Below are 16,348 nucleotides of genomic sequence, written 5' to 3'. Positions count from 1 at the left end.
GACTATCTCCAAAATTTAGTAAGTCAGAAAAGTTAGAGATGACAGCAATTATGCAAAGCCATCAAAACATATAGAAATATTACTATAATTAAAATAGCAAAATTCTTAAAATTGGGTAGGTTTTAACAGAAGTATACACACATGAAAAGAGCAAAATGAAAAGTAAATGAACATTAGCATCCACCTCCATCTCTGACTTGAAGATAAAAGGAACATAGCAGTATTTGATAGTAGAGCTTAATATGTTTTTATATATAAATAAAGAGAGTGGTTTTTTCCCCAGTCACCTTCATCCATCTCCTGATTCCTAACAGGGGATTGGTCTGGGCCTACTGAGGTTTGAGTGGGCTTTGGTGATGCCAGTTGTTGAATCAAGGTCATGGGTATCCTTCGAAGGAACAGCAGAACTCAGCGGAACACCCTTGGCGCTGTCCTCAGCTTTGCTTTTAACTATCATTTCTAACTTTTATCCTAAACAGTTACAGAATGTAAGTCAATTACATTTTCTCATCACCATCCTCAAATATTCGGCACCTGTCCCACCTGCGCTCCCTGGGACACTGTAGGACACTAAACAGTACCTTCTTGAGATTTCATCCCCAAATTCTGTACTTGGTGATATACTTTTTACCTTATAATTATGAAGTAGGAATTCCTTTTGTCTATCTTTTTGCTTTATTTCTACATAATTTATTACTTGAATTAACACAAATATTTTTTTGAGATGATAAACCAGAATATTTATTTTGGGAACTTCATCTGGTGTCAAGTTACATGTCAATGGAAAGGTGACAAATTTAGTTATTTGTGAGTTGTAATTCCATATATTATTTATGATGCTTTAAGTAGCCATTAGACAAAAAAAAAAAGTTACTTCTACCTTATCATAAGGTTATCTTTTAAACCTTTAAAAACGGGATTGTCAAACTTCTAGATTATGTAGATTCTGTAACTGTTTAGCATTTGATATGAAAAATGATAATATTTAAATTAAGAGCAAGAAATATTATTAAGTAAAAGCAGAGGAGAAGCCAGAGGGCATGGCATTTTTAATCAGAAGCAAAATACTTAAATTTTTAAAAAAAATATTTTTCTTTCAATGCACTTGCACTTTTATCTTTTCTTTATTATCTTTCTTCTATTTTTTGAGCAATTTTCCCTAATTATTATTTCAATGCTGCCTTTTTTCCTGTTTTCTCCATAATCTTCAAAATAAGATTAATTAATAAAGCAAGAAAATTAAAGCTTGGGGTTATGTACAATACATTTTTTGTGTTTTACATATATCTGGAATTATAGAGTTTTCTTATAGATATTTTTTCTTTTTACAGTTGTTATTGGATATAGGAAAAGAGTCCTCTTTTCTTACAGTGTTGATATCTGGCAAGCCAATGCTAAGTCAGATCTCCCCAGAAATTTAAAAGAACCTTTCCAAGGAGACACAGTTAGCATATGCTTTTCCTAAGGAAAGCTGAAAAGATATGGAATTTATTTTTAAATAAAAGTAAAAAGTAAAAGTCTCGAGTAGCTTGCAATAATTACCTCAGCAACAAAGTCAAGATTAGCAAGCATGCTTTTTAAAACAGCATAGTATCCTCCATACTAAATGTTTTCCAAATTAATTACCAAATAATCACAGCTGGATTTTAGGAAGAATCAGATACAGAAGAACAGCTGGTAAACATTCATCTGTGGCATGAGCTCACAGTTACACACTGACAGTATAAAGCAGCACTGCAAAGTAGCCTACATCACAGAGGATCCCACCAATGGGAGAAGGCTTGTTTCTCCATTTGGGCCCAAGGCTGAGCCCAGAATGGAAACAATAGCATAAGCCAGGAACCAGATCCTCCCAGATCTACCTGGACTGGGAAGGGTATCAGGCATCAGCTTGGCAGCAGCTACAGGAGAAGCAGCGAAAAAAGCTATGACCACAAGGAGTCAGAGGAGGTATAGCCAACTCGTCGTCGGCAGCCGTCCGTCTCGAGAGACGATGGTGTAGCTTCTTAAGAGTCTATCTGCACCGCCGAGAATGGTTGTGCAGTCCGACTCGGGAGTGACACGGTATCTGTCTCCTCCCGTGTTGAATCGACATCTTGCGATGAAGGTACAGAGCCTGGGCAGGGTGATATGGAGGGTCTGCTGTTGCCCATGCAGCAGACCCCCTCTCTCTTCGCAGCCGAAGGGTCCAAGGGAAAGACGGAGTCAATACAGCTTGGCTTCAGGTGCGCCGCAGGAGTTGCCAGTGTTGACTACAACGTCAAACCGCCTTAGGGACTCCGGCTCCGGATTTTCTGTCGGGGTTTACTCCCTTAGCCTTTCCCCTGAAGAGGTATGCCGCAAGGCAGTGGAGGTTTTTTGGAATCAGAGTTTTCCTTCTCTGATATAGCCAACTAAGCTGTGACCAAAAGGGCTACTTATCCAGGACACAAGAGGTACCTCTATGTGCTGTGGACCCAGATGGGGAGAATAGGTGAAGTATATTGTTGGCATTGGGTAAAACATAATCGATCCAGAGACACCAATTGGTTTGAATATGACTCTATCCTTTACTCTATAGTGGTATGGCCATTGGAAACATAGGTTGCATGATTTACTTTTAAGGTTTGTCATTGTTTTGTTCATCTGTTGAGCATTAATGATACAGCAGCTAGCATTTATAGAGTAACTACAGAAAAGTTGTTTTCAGTTGCTGAGGTATAGCTACCCATCATTAACTTACACTTGTACTTCAGGCATTGTAATAAGTTCATATACATAATCTCATTTGTCTTTTACAACACCCCTGTGAGGTAAGTGTTCGTACTGTCTTTGGCTTATAAATTAAATAAGAAAAAATGAGGTTTACAGAATTTAAGAAACTTATACTAGTTACAGAGCTAACACATGACAGAGTCAAAATTCAAATCTGGTGCCTCGGGCCAAACCCTCTCTTGACCACTTTATCACCCAGGTGGGTTTTGGAAGCTGGATGCTAGAGAATTGTCATGTACTTGGAAGCCATTTCAATAGTAGAAGAAATCCCAAACATAAAGCAGAAGATAAATAGCTTTAAAGAGGAAATGAAGGTGGGTTTATTCCTTAAACATTATAATAGAAAAGAAAAATATAACTTACTAAAAGAACCAGTCACAAAAGTTAATGTCAAAGCCTCTCAACAGCCAGTCCCCACATCATTCCCTCCTTGCTCTTACCAGGATGCTGGTGATTTCTTACTGAACGATGGGAAGCACAAATCACAGCACTCTTAACATGACAGCACAGGAAAGACATCAGTCTCTCGATCATCAAGTCTTCACTGAGAATTCATTATGCTCTCAATCTATCATGTCAAATGTCAGGCAGGTATGACTGTCAGCATGCAATGAGTGGTACAACTCTCCTTCTGGATGGGAAGCTCCTTAAGGGCAAGAGCAAGCCTCCTGAGCTCAGAATCTCAGGTTTTCACAAGCTGATTCCAGTCTATTTGTTCACCTTCATGTCTTGTTATTCTTCCCCTCTGTACCTGGACCTTATGTTTTTTCTTCTCCCTAGAAATCTTTTTTTCTCATTTCTACTTGGCAAAGTTACTCTCTCACTTTGAAAGGCGAACATATATGTTGCCCTTGAGGCAGTGACAGTGTCTTGAGAACTTGGGCTCCCACAGTCACCCTCAGACTCCTTCTTGAACACTAGCAGGACAAGAGCACTGGGCCCTCTGCCTTAACCCCAGTCCTCCCGCAAGCCTCAGACTCTCACACTAGGAATGCCAGCATGATGGCTCTCTCTGGGTGCCTTTGCTCTGCCTTCAGGAGTGACTACATCTCCATCTCTGTTTCCACAGTTCTTCACATATGCCTCCATTACAGGATCATCACATAATGTTTTAATTGCTTTTCGCATGTCAATTTTTCTGCCTGGAGAGCAAGAATGAATGCTATAATGGGTTTAGCAGAATGTTTAGAACATAATAGTCCCTCAATAAAAAGTAATTGACTTATTCAAAATTATATCTGTTCGCAATTGACACAGAATTTTGCACCTAATTATACTTGTTCAATATGATATATAGAAACACATAAACAAAAAAGTAACCATCATGACCCCCTGACTTGTTACAAGTTTGCTTCCTCTAGTTTATGATCTTTCAGTCTATATATTTTCATTATCCCCTATTTTTCAGCAAATGACACTGTTCTTCCTGCCAAAAATCAACAAATCACCCTTCACTTCTCTATTTCCCTTCTCCCCTACAGCCAATCCATCTCAAAATCTATCAAGTATGTCAAAATCCACTGCTCTCCATCACTCTGACCCTACCCGGGTCCTGTCCACCACCACCTCTTAGGTTACACCAAAAACTAGGACACTGAAATCGGCTCTTAATATGTTTTTCTCTTTCTACACTTAACTTTTACAATCTAGTCTCCATACAGCAGCTAGAGAAATCCTCTGTGAAGTCTAATAAGATACTATCCTTCTTAAAACACTTCAGTGACTTTCCACTGACTTTAAAATAAAATTCAATCTGGCCTCCATGATGTGACCCTTACTTTTCAAACCAACCTTCTCTCTTATATCGCTCTCATTCATTCACTATATTGAACTACACTAACCTTTTTTGTTCCTCTAAAGGTCAAGCTTGTTCCTGCTTTAAGCTTTTGTACTTGCTCTTCTCTCTGCCTAGGCTGTTCTGCCATCATTAGCTCCTTCTCATCGTTCACATTCCAGAAGAAATTATACCTCTACACAGCACTTATTATAATATGTAATTATCTTGTTTGTTTTTTTATTGCTATTTTTCCTTTCCCACTCCAATGCTCCCCATACAATAAAATGGCAGGACTTCATTTATTCTTACACATTGACTTTCCAAAGTCTAAAAAATACTAGGTACCCAGTGTAGATTTCTTGAACAAATTGATGAATATATATTTAATATTTATTGTATAGTTTTACATTTATAGTAAATACTTTGCAAGCAAAGACCGTATCTTATTTGGAGAAACTTTGATATGGCACCCTTCAAAGTTCCATGAGACTGCAGATGCAATAAATATTATTTAATATAATTTTGAAAACTCTATCAAAACCATTATTTAAAATGACTCCATAGTCTCAGTTTTTATGGTGGAAAATCCAGACAAAAAAGCAACAACAAAAACTTTTCACAAATCAGTACACAAGAAAAGGAACTTAAGAATACAACATATATCTTTTTAAGTAATATTAATACAATGTAAGAATTTTATTTTTCCTGAGAATGCTTTGAAAATCTGAAAACTTTTAATGCCATTTGCAAAGAGCAGGTCTCTCCTGCATTTATCTCCCTGTGTGCTCTCTAAGCACCCGTGGGTTTTAGTAGTTCTCTTCTTAAGAGGCTTATGATGCCCAGAAAATCACATGATCAAGGGAATTAAGTTAGTAATTCCACAAGAAGAAAGTCCAACTGAGGTAATGTATCTGAATTTAGTACCTAAATTAAAAGTTTGAGACTCAGCTTTCCCAGAAGTAATTTCTTTTCTCATCAGGGAATGTAATGCTATAAATAAGATTATGTAGCACAAAAGCTAATTGTTTGAGAACACCTAATTGAAAGTTAAAGCTAATGAGAGGGTCATATTAGAGACTTAATGTTAGTGGTCACATTAGAATCCTATGTTTATACAAACCTGGTTTATTTCCTCTTTCATAGATGGCGTTAGTGGATAAGTAAATTATTCTCGAATAGCTGTAACAGCTGATTCATGATGGACCTAGATCAAGGGACATTAGAAAAGGTAACAAAGAAAGTGCCCCTGCTAACTCACAGATTCCTAGAGCTAAGGTGTAATTCTGCCTAACATGAAAGAAATGAAGGGTTGTTGAAAGCACCCAATGAATATTAAAAGTGAATAGTAGAGTTCATTGTTCTAAACTTCACATTTAGGGAAAACCATGAACAAACAAGAAAGCTAGAAGATTAAAATGTTGACTTCTCCCACAGTCTCTGCATTATCCTAATGTGTTCTGCACAGGGTGGGATTCGGGTTTAAAAATGAGAAAGTGTTTCCTTCCATTAACAAACCTGGCCTTGGAGAGAGGCATACAAAGCAGATTCACACATCAGTGTCTGACAAGATGTTCACTGATAATTTTAGCAGTGCTGAAGAACTTATTGATACACTTTTCCTTTTTAAAAAGTATCTTAAACTCAAGTGGAAAAAAATCAGGCATGGAAAGCAAATGGGGAATTTGAGACTTTGCAGGAAAATGGGTGTCTGAAGTAGGATAACATATGAAGGTCAGACAATATGGTGCTGCTTATGAACAATTGTCTCATTATCAGCAATTTTTATCCAAACTTCAACATAAAAACTGTTAAATAAACTATTTGCAATATGTTCACAACAGATTGACCTTCTTTAGTTCACAAATTACAGAATAAAATGACATATGCTACAGCTTTAGGTATACAGAGACACAGAAATCTCTCAGCAGAGGCATTCCTATGCCCTTTCCAATAACTACTGAACACAAAGCAGAGCCATCAGCCATAAAAAGCAGTTTTCATTATTTGTTAAATATTTACTAGTACATACTCTAATAGGAGAATAGATTTAAGTATCCAATTCTTCTGGGTTTGGGGGATTTGGCTATCTGAAAATATATCCTCTTATAAAAAATTTTAAAATATCTTAAAATGTCAATTTATTCACTTAACCACTTATCTATTCAACAAATATTCATCAAAAGCAACTATGAAGAAGGGCATAGGTTCCACAGAGGATAATTGGGTATTATTTTCCTATGGTATTATTCCTTTATTTTCAATCTTACAAATTTTTTCCCTAAAAAAGGAAAGAAGTTCAGTATCACTTTTATCTCTCTCTCCTTCCCTCTCTCCTTCCCTCTCTCCCTCCCTCCCCCCCTCTCTCTCGTTCTCGTTCAAGAAAAAAGAAGAGAGCCAGCACAAGCAAACAATCTATGAGGAAAGAATAATCAACAATCAAATTAAATCTTACTCCATTAGGAAAGCCAAGCGAGGGATTGACAGAGACCCATGGTATCTTTAATAAGAAAAAGGCTACAGTACTAGATACCATATATAGGGCAACAAAATTATTTTCAGCATTTATCTGTGGGGATGAGGCTTTAATTTATTATCAGATATCTTGGGCCTCTGGGGAAAGTGGGCTTGAGAGCAAGTGTTCTGAATAATGACACAGCTAAGTGAGGCCAAGTAAATTAGAGACTTATAAGTTACTCTTGGACCACTATTACATGAAGCCTTGAAAGCCACTCCCACCTCTACCTAAAAGCTACTAGTGGCATCCATTACCACCTGGGCACTATTCATATAAGAGCCTGGAAGTCATAACATTCAGAAAATTTTGAGAAGATAAAATTATAGGCAAAGTATATTGAATAAATAAATGCCTGCCCCACTACATTATGAGGATTTCATTTTTACCTTTGAATATTCATGCTCAATTGTCATCTAGGTAGGGAAGTCATGCTCCCTAGAATATTTTGAAAAATACCTAAAAAAATTGTATACATTATAAATTATGTCATTGATTTACTTGACTATGTAAATTAAATTAATGTTTAAATTTGTAGTTTTATATTGAATTATAGCACATATAAACTTAAAAGTGTTTATGACTAAAGTGATATTATCATAAGGCCTAACTTAAAATTAATGTCTTAGTTTGTATCAAAATGTATTCATGAGTCTACCTGAAACACTAAAAGTTACAATATTTGATAAAGGAAAATAGTTCATAAACCTAACGCTAATAACAAAGCTGGGCACACATAAAAAAAATCAAACAAACAAAAAAGTTATTCTACAGATTCCAAAAGGGTTCCTATAACTAACTCTAGGAGCAAAACCTGTCACAAAGTTTTCTATGCTCCCAAATACCAATACCCAACTGGGGAAAGAATTAGATCTCCATCATGTAAGGCGATAATACTAAGAGACTATCAAATCCCGAAATCCTAGACAGGGATATTTTTTTTTTACTTTAAATGCAGGAAAATGCAGATCTATATTTTAGTGAAGCAGATGATTAATTAAAGAACACATACCTAAGAGAATGTAAAACAAAGTACAGCATAACTATTTAGGTCAGCTATTTTTCTAACTACTTGAGAATTAAAATCAGTAACATGAACATAGTTATTTCATACTAAAGCAGGCCACCCCTTCATTGTCAAGCAAATTTAAAACTGGCACATTTAAATATACCATTATATAAAATATTATATTCTCTACTAGCTATGAACTGAATGTTTGTGTCCCTCTCTCCCCCGCAAAAAAACCAAGTGTTGAAGGCTAATCCCTAATGTAATAATAGTTGAGGTGGGGCCTTTGGAAGGTAATCAGGTCATGAGGATGTAGCACTCATGAACAGAATTACTGTCCTTACAAGAAGAGACATAAGAGAGCTCATCTGCCTCCATGTGAAGATACCGAAAGAAGGTGAGAATACGGTTGTCTACAAATCAGTAGGAGTGTTCTAGCAAGACATCAGATCTGCTAGTGTATTAACCTTGATTTTGGACTTCCCAGACCCCTGAACTACATAAAGTAAATGTTTGTTGTTAAAGCCACCCAGACTAATTTAAGATACCACCAAACCAATATATTTTACTAGAATAGGTTAATGTTTAGAAAATAGTTATGCATCTCTATTTCAAATGAACTGTCACAGACCATACATATAATGCAACCAATAAGGATATAGTATACTTAGACTTCTCCATATAGTATATGGAGAAGAAGAGACCAATAGCAAACATAGCTAACTATCTAGAATTTCAAGTCACATTTTTTCTTGTGAACATAATGAATTCAATTCTCTTTATTGTACATGAAGAAAAAATTCTATGGATACACATAAGCATAACCTACTCTATTGTGTAGGCCCTCAGCACTGTGTTGCTTAGTACCTCTCTACCTTACAATTTTCAGAGTATATGACTAAATACTACCTTTATTCAAAATTACATTCAGAAAATGTTTGCTGGCTCCCTCCTCTGTTCCAGGGATCCATTCTGGAAGCTAAGAAATAAGGGAGTACAATCAACAGGGTTTTCTCCTTGTAGCACTTACATAGCAAGGGGAGGGGAGATATTACACATGTGAAAAAAATTTAAAGATAATCAGACTGTGATGAATTCTATAAAAGAAAGGAAAAAAGAACTGATGTGATAAATAGTCACTTTAAATAATATGGTCAAGACAGGTGGGGTTTTTGTTTTTTGGTGGTGGTGTTGTTTTGTTTTGAGTTTTTTTTGTTGTTGGTGGTGGTAGGTAAAGGATAAGAAGGAGGCAGCTTAAGAGACTAATGGGAAGACTCTAAGTACTAGTGCAAAGGCTTTAAGGTTCTTTTTGTCTTTGAAGAATTGTTAAAAAGGCTAGCATGAAACTATAGTCTTCCCAAACTGAATCAAGAAGAAGCAGAAAGTCTGAATAGACCAATAACAGCTAGTGAAATTGAAGTAGTAATCAAAAAACTCCCAGCACACAAAAGCCCAGGACTGGATGGCTTCACAAGTGAATTCTACAAAACATTTAGGAAAGAAATAACTCCTATCCTCCTCAGACTATTCCAAAAGATACAAGAAGAGGGAAGACTCCCAAACTTGTTCTATGAAGCCAGTATAACCCTAATTCCAAAACCAGATCAAGACACAACAAAGAAAGAAAACTACAGACCAATATCGCTGATGAACATAGATGCTAAAATCCTCAACAAAATATTGGCAAACTGGATCCAGCAACACATTAGAAAGATCATACACCACGATCAAGTAGGATTCATCCCAGGGATGCAAGGATGGTTTAATATTCGCAAATCAATAAACGTGATACACCACATAAACAAAATGAAAGACAAAAACCACATGATCATATCAATAGATGCGGAAAAAGCATTTGATAAAGTACAACACCCATTTATGATAAAAACTCTCAGCAAAATGGGAATAGAGGGAGCATACCTCAACATAATAAAGGCCATATATGAGAAACCTGAAGCCAACATCATACTCAGTGGGCAAAAACTGAGAGCATTCCCCCTGAGATCAGGAACAAGACAAGGATTTCCGCTCTCTCCACTCCTATTCAACATAGTCTTGGAAGTTCTAGCTACAGCAATCAGACAAGAAAGAGAAATAAAAGGCATCCAAATTGGAAAAGAGGAAGTAAAACTGTCATTATTTGCAGATGACATGATAGTGTACATAGAAAATCCTTTAGACTCCACAAAAAAAACTACTCAATCTAATGAGTGAATTCGGCAAAATAGCAGGATACAAAGTCAATATTAAGAAATCGAAAGCATTTTTATACACCAACAATAAAAACTCAGAGATAGAAATTGAAAGAAAAATCCCATTTACCATAGCAACAAGAAAAATAAAATACCTAGGAATAAACTTAACCAAAGAGGTAAAAGACCTGTACACAGAAAACTACATAACACTGAAGAAAGAAATTAAAGAAGATACGAATAAATGGAAGCATATACCATGCTCATGGATGGGAAGAATCAACATCATTAAAATGTCCATACTACCCAAAGCAATTTATAGATTCAATGCAATCCCTATTAAAATACCAGCAACATATTTCACAGACCTAGAACAAATACCTCAAAAATTTATATGGAACCAAAAAAGAGCCCGAATAGCCACAGCAATTTTGAGGCAGAACACAGTAGGAGGAATCACAATACCTGATATCAAACTATACTACAAAGCCACGGTAATCAAAACAGTCTGGTACTGGCATAAAAACAGACATATAGATCAATGGAACAGAATAGAGAGCCCAGAAAGAAGCCCAGGTTCATATGGTCAACTAATATTTGACAAAGGGGGAAAGAACATCAAATGGAGTGAAAAGAGCCTCTTCAACAAATGGTGTTGGGAGAACTGGACAGGGACATGCAAAAAAATGAAACTAGACCACCAGCTCACACCATACACCAGAATAAACTCAAAATGGATCAAAGACTTAAATGTAAGCTGTGATACCATAAAAGTCCTAGAGGAAAAAATAGGCAGGAAAATTTCAGATATCCCATGTAGCAACTTTTTCACTGATATATCTCCTAAGGCAAGGGAAATAAAGGAAAGAATAAACAAATGGGACTACATCAAACTAAAAAGTTTCTGCTCAGCTAAAGAAAACATCAGCAAGATGCAAAGGAAACCAACCATATGGGAAAATATATTCGCCAATGACATCTCAGACAAGGGATTGATCTCCAAAATATATAAAGAACTCATACGACTCAACACCAAGAAGACAGACAACCCAATTAAAAAATGGGCAAAGGACCTGAACAAACACTTCTCCAAAGAAGACATACAGAGGGCCCATAGACATATGAAAGTATGCTCAATATCACTAGCCATCAGAGAGATGCAAATAAAAACCACAATGAGATACCACCTCACACCAGTCAGAATGGCCATCATCAACAAATCAACAAACAGCTTGTGCTGGAGAGGATGCGGAGAAACGGGAACCCTGGTGCATTGCTGGTGGGAATGCAGACTGGTGCAGCCACTGTGGAAAACAGTTTGGAATTTCCTAAAAAAACTAAAAATGGAACTGCCTTTTGAACCAGCAATTCCATTGCTAGGATTATATCCAAAAAATCCTGAAACACCAATTCAAAAGAACCTATGCACTCCAATGTTCATAGCAGCACTATTTACAATAGCCAAGTGCTGGAAACAACCTAAGTGCCCATCTGTAGATGAGTGGATCAAAAAACTGTGGTACACTTACACAATGGAATTCTATGTAGCAGAAAGAAAGAAGGAACTTCTACCATTTGCAACAACATGGATGGAACTAGAGAAAATTATGCTTAGTGAAATAAGCCAGGCAACAAAAGAAAAATACCTTATGCTGTCACCTATTACAGGAAACTAATGAACAACACAAACAAATGAGCAAAATTGAACCAGAGGTATGTAAACAAGAAGTAGACTAACAGTAACAAGTGGGGAGGGGTGGAGGAAAAGAAGGGTGTAAGGGGAAGGGTCAAGTAAAAAAAAAATGAATGACCCACAGACAGGGGCAACTGAGTGGAGACTAAATGTGGGGGAAGGGAGGGACAGGGTGCAGGGAAGCAAGAGGGCTAAAAAAGTGAGACAACTGTAATGGAAAAACAAACAAAAAAAATTTTTTAGTGGGGGAAAAATGAAAATATGAAGAATGGAAATGCCAGTTCAGTGAATATTAGGACAAAGATTTTCCTTCACGTTGTATATTTTTCTCCCTATTTGATCCCTCCAGAGTTTGGCATTCTAAACAAGTAAGTAATGACATAGGTTTCTTTGCATAGAACTAATAAGACCAGTTGTCAATAGAGGTTCTTTTTTGTTTTCTTTTTTTTTTTTTTTTTTTTTTGACCAAGTCTTTGACTGGAATGTCAAGCCTAAAGGAAACATACTTGGGCACAGATTGTTACCAAAAAGCCCTGAGGAACTGGAAATGACTTTCAAAGGTAATAAAAGCCCGTGAGATAAAAGGCCTGGTACCATGGTTGGTTGTGCGGTCCACAGCAATCTTTCCAGGGAAGGAACGAAGGTTGTTTTCCTGAAAGATGGCTAGAAGGGACCTTAAGGCGCAATGAAAAACCAGAAAGACTTGGAAAAAACAGGTGTGTACTGGCAAGGATGAATGCCAGATATGTGGCTCAGCTTCTATGCCCTGAAGAACAGACAGGGTCACCCCAAATATTCCTTGGGTAAGTTCCAGCAAAGCAGAACTAAAGATCATAAGTGATCATTTGCTGCTTTTGTTATGTTTATGCAAACGAACAGGATAAATTAAAAATAGACTTAATGTAGTCCCATTAAAGACAAGGAGGGTAACCTTAGGGAGAAAAATTATTATTCAAGGAAAATCACAATGATCAGTCATCGTCGGCAGCCGTCCGTCTCGAGAGACGATGGTGTAGCTTCTTAAGAGTCTATCTGCACCGCCGAGAATGGCTGTGCAGTCCGACTCGGGAGTGACACGGTATCTGTCTCCTCCCGTGTTGAATCGACATCTTGCGATGATGCTGGAGTGTCCTCTCCAGTGAAGCTGAAGCTACAGAGCCTGGGCAGGGTGATATGGAGGGTCTGCTGTTGCCCATGCAGCAGACCCCCCCTCTCTTCGCAGCTGAAGGGTCCAAGGGAAAGACGGAGTCAATACAGCTTGGCTTCAGGTGCGCCGCAGGAGTTGCCGGTGTTGACTACAACGTCAAACCGCCTTAGGGACTCCGGCTCCAGATTTTCTGTCGGGGTTTACTCCCTTAGCCTTTCCCCTGAAGAGGTATGCCGCAAGGCAGCGGAGGTTTTTTGGAGTCAGTGTTTTCCTTCTCTGATATGCCCTGACTGGAAGATCGAACCAGCGACACTTAGCTCGCAGGCCGACGCTCAATCCACTGAGCCAAACCAGCTAGGGTACAATGATCAGTAGTAGAGTATAAAATAGGGCAACTAACCGTCTTAAAAGTTTCTTCTCATTTAAAATATGGTTTCACTTGAGAATTAAACCATGTCTATGATATCATCAAAGATATTCAAGTTGCAGGCAAATAGAATTTCAAGTGCCTTGCAACTGGATGTCTTCCCAATAAGACAGTCTTACAGATTTAGAGACTTGTTTGTGGGTTATGTTACATAAATTAACACGTGTTTTCTGTTTTCAAAGGACATAAGCCTATGATCGCATTACCTGAGTGCTTGTCTGTACGTATAAGCCTCACTTAATTCTCTCTGCATTGCTGCCTCCTGAGACTCAACGGTTTGACTGAACTAAATGGCTGGGTTGGGGAAGAATGGGGTGGTCTGTGGGCTTCACTTTAAAACGGGTTTCTCTTTTCTATCCTAATGGCTTGGGCAGAAAAGGCCCAGAGGTCTGAGAGGGGGAAAACCTAAACTATTTACCTCAGCCCAAACTAAGTATAATGGGCAAAAGGGTTTTGGACAGGTGAGATGTGCCTAGCACACCTTCTTACAAAGAAGCCCCTTTTTTTTTTCCTAATATGGAACATTGAAAAATTAATCCCTGCCTTTTGTCATCTAGTAGTTATGGATTGAATGATGTCTTTTAACCCTTTTCGCCAAATCTGTTGCCCACAAAACACAACAAGGACACCAGCCTGTTAAACCAAGCACGCCGTTGACCGGAGACAGCCAACTGACCTGGAGTCTGCACGATCCTTCCCCATGTGGGAAGGCCACCCTCCCCTCCACACCCTCACTCTTATTAGGGATTTCTGGACCCAAGGGTAGGTAGGACGACGACCATGTCCAGCTTGAAGCAGCTAGAAGAGCTTGAGACCTTCACCCATCGTCCTTTACAAGATTACAAAGGGTCCTAATATTTGAGAGGGGGGGGATAGTTAATTTTTACGAACCAGGGGTATGGACTTGGGGGGGATTGCTGGGAGAGGGGGGTGCTGGGTGGAGGGGAGCAAGGGGAAGAAAATTGGAACTGTTGTAACAATATAATCAATAAAAAACATTAAAAAAAAAAAAAAGGCTAGCATGGCTGAAGAAACACTCTGCTCCTGATTTGTTCTTTCAGCAATGCTACTTGCCTTCCCATGATAAACAACTAGAAAACTGGACAAAATATTTGAAAAAAAATCCACCTGTTTTCAGAAAGTTAACAAAAAAGGCAGTGTGAGATTAAGATCCCTAAGAGAGGGAGAACAAATAAGGTGACTTCTCCCATTGCCTCAGCTTTCTGCTGGAAATTTACAGACCATTTCTGGAGGAAGGAAGAACACAAGCTGAGTACAAGGAGGTTCGAGGAGTATCAGAGAGAAGAGAGCTATTTGTGAAAAGATCTCCAGAAAACTGAATAGCAATTTTCTTGTGTCCTTGTTTGAATATAAAATTGTGCTATGTGTAGGATAAAACTCTGTAATGCTGAACAATAATAGTCGGGGAGTGAAACAATTTCCAGAATTCACACAGAGCAGGAAGATATTTGACTTTCCACAAGCCAAATGTAAAGCATTTGCTGAATTCCTGGGGCATTCACTAGAACCATATAGTAGAGAAGAATCAAGACTACATTAGAAATAGTCCTAGAATAGAGGCCTCTCTAGATATACAAAATAATTAAGTTTCACTGAAAGTAAATTAATTACCTGCCCAAACAAGACAACTGTTGAAAAATAATAATAATAACATTCAAGACATAGAAGAAGCAGCACATTTTAACCCATAGCCAGAAGTCAAATCAGTCAGTAGAAGTAGGCCCATAAATGACAGAGATGAAAGAATTAGTAATCAAGAGTTTTATAAGAGCTGTTATAAAAATGCTTAAGATGTTAAAGAAATATCTGAGCATGATTAGCAGGGAATAAAACTATTGTTGAACTTCAAGAACTGAAAAATATAAATTCTGAAATAAAAATTCAGTAGGTGGGAACATCTGATACTGCAAAAATAAAGATCAACAAATTTGAAAATATGAGTAGAAGTGATAAAATTTGAATGAAGAACAGGGCATTAAAATGCTAGGTACAATTCCCAGGGAATAAAAAGTATGCTCTCAATGACAAAATCTAATAGTCTAAGATACATGTAATTGGAGATACATAAAAAGGGAAGCCGAAAAATATCTCAAGAAATTCGCTAAAAATTTTCCAAATTTGATGAGAACTAAAAACAAAGATACAATAAGCTCATCAAATTCCCATCAGAATAACACAAAGAAACACACAAGAAGAAGCATTGTGATTAAATTTTTGAAATCCAGTGATAAAGATAAAATTGTAAAAGCAAGAGAAAGACTACACATTGCATAGAGGAGAACAAATATAAGAATTTACCAATTTTTAACAAGAAACACTGCAAGCAAGAAGGCTATCAAGTGATATCTATAATGTGCTGAAAAAATATGTGCCAAGCTAAAATTCTATATTCAGCCAAAATACTTACAAAAATGGAAGTGAAATAAAGATATTTCCAGATAATCAAAAGCTGAGAGAATTTGCAACTAGCATGCCTGCACCACAATAAGAGACAGTGAAGTTATTTGGGTTGAAGAAAAATAATATCAGATAGGAAATAGGATCTACCCAAGTAAACAGTATTTAAAAAGGGTAATGTATCAGTATATAAAAAGTCAAGTTTTTTTTCTCATTTTTCAATTTCCCTAAAATGCAGTTTATGTAAAATACTAATGTACTATAAGGTATGTAGCATGTGTAGAAGTAAAATATATGTAAAAAATACATAAAATCAACATAAGGAAACTAGAAGTATATTGTTATAAGATTCATATATTATACATGAAATAGTTAATAGATGAGTGTAGGCTATAATAAGTTAGACATACATTGTAAAC

At 37.1% G+C, this 16,348-nt stretch overlaps 1 pseudogene; it reads right to left on the bottom strand.

Annotated features, from left to right (window-relative positions):
- Positions 1 to 3,726: 3,726 nt before the first annotated feature.
- The window catches only part of LOC150004336 (uncharacterized), a 64,723-nt pseudogene continuing 52,101 nt past the window's right edge, over positions 3,727 to 16,348 (bottom strand).

This window comes from Furipterus horrens, unplaced genomic scaffold (genome assembly GCF_987537825.1).
Source record: "Furipterus horrens unplaced genomic scaffold, mFurHor1.1.pri manual_scaffold_7, whole genome shotgun sequence".
In the NCBI taxonomy this organism is placed as follows: Eukaryota; Metazoa; Chordata; class Mammalia; order Chiroptera; family Furipteridae; genus Furipterus; species Furipterus horrens.
The sequence above is the reverse complement of the archived record's forward strand: the minus strand, read 5'-3'. Positions and strand labels throughout refer to the sequence as shown.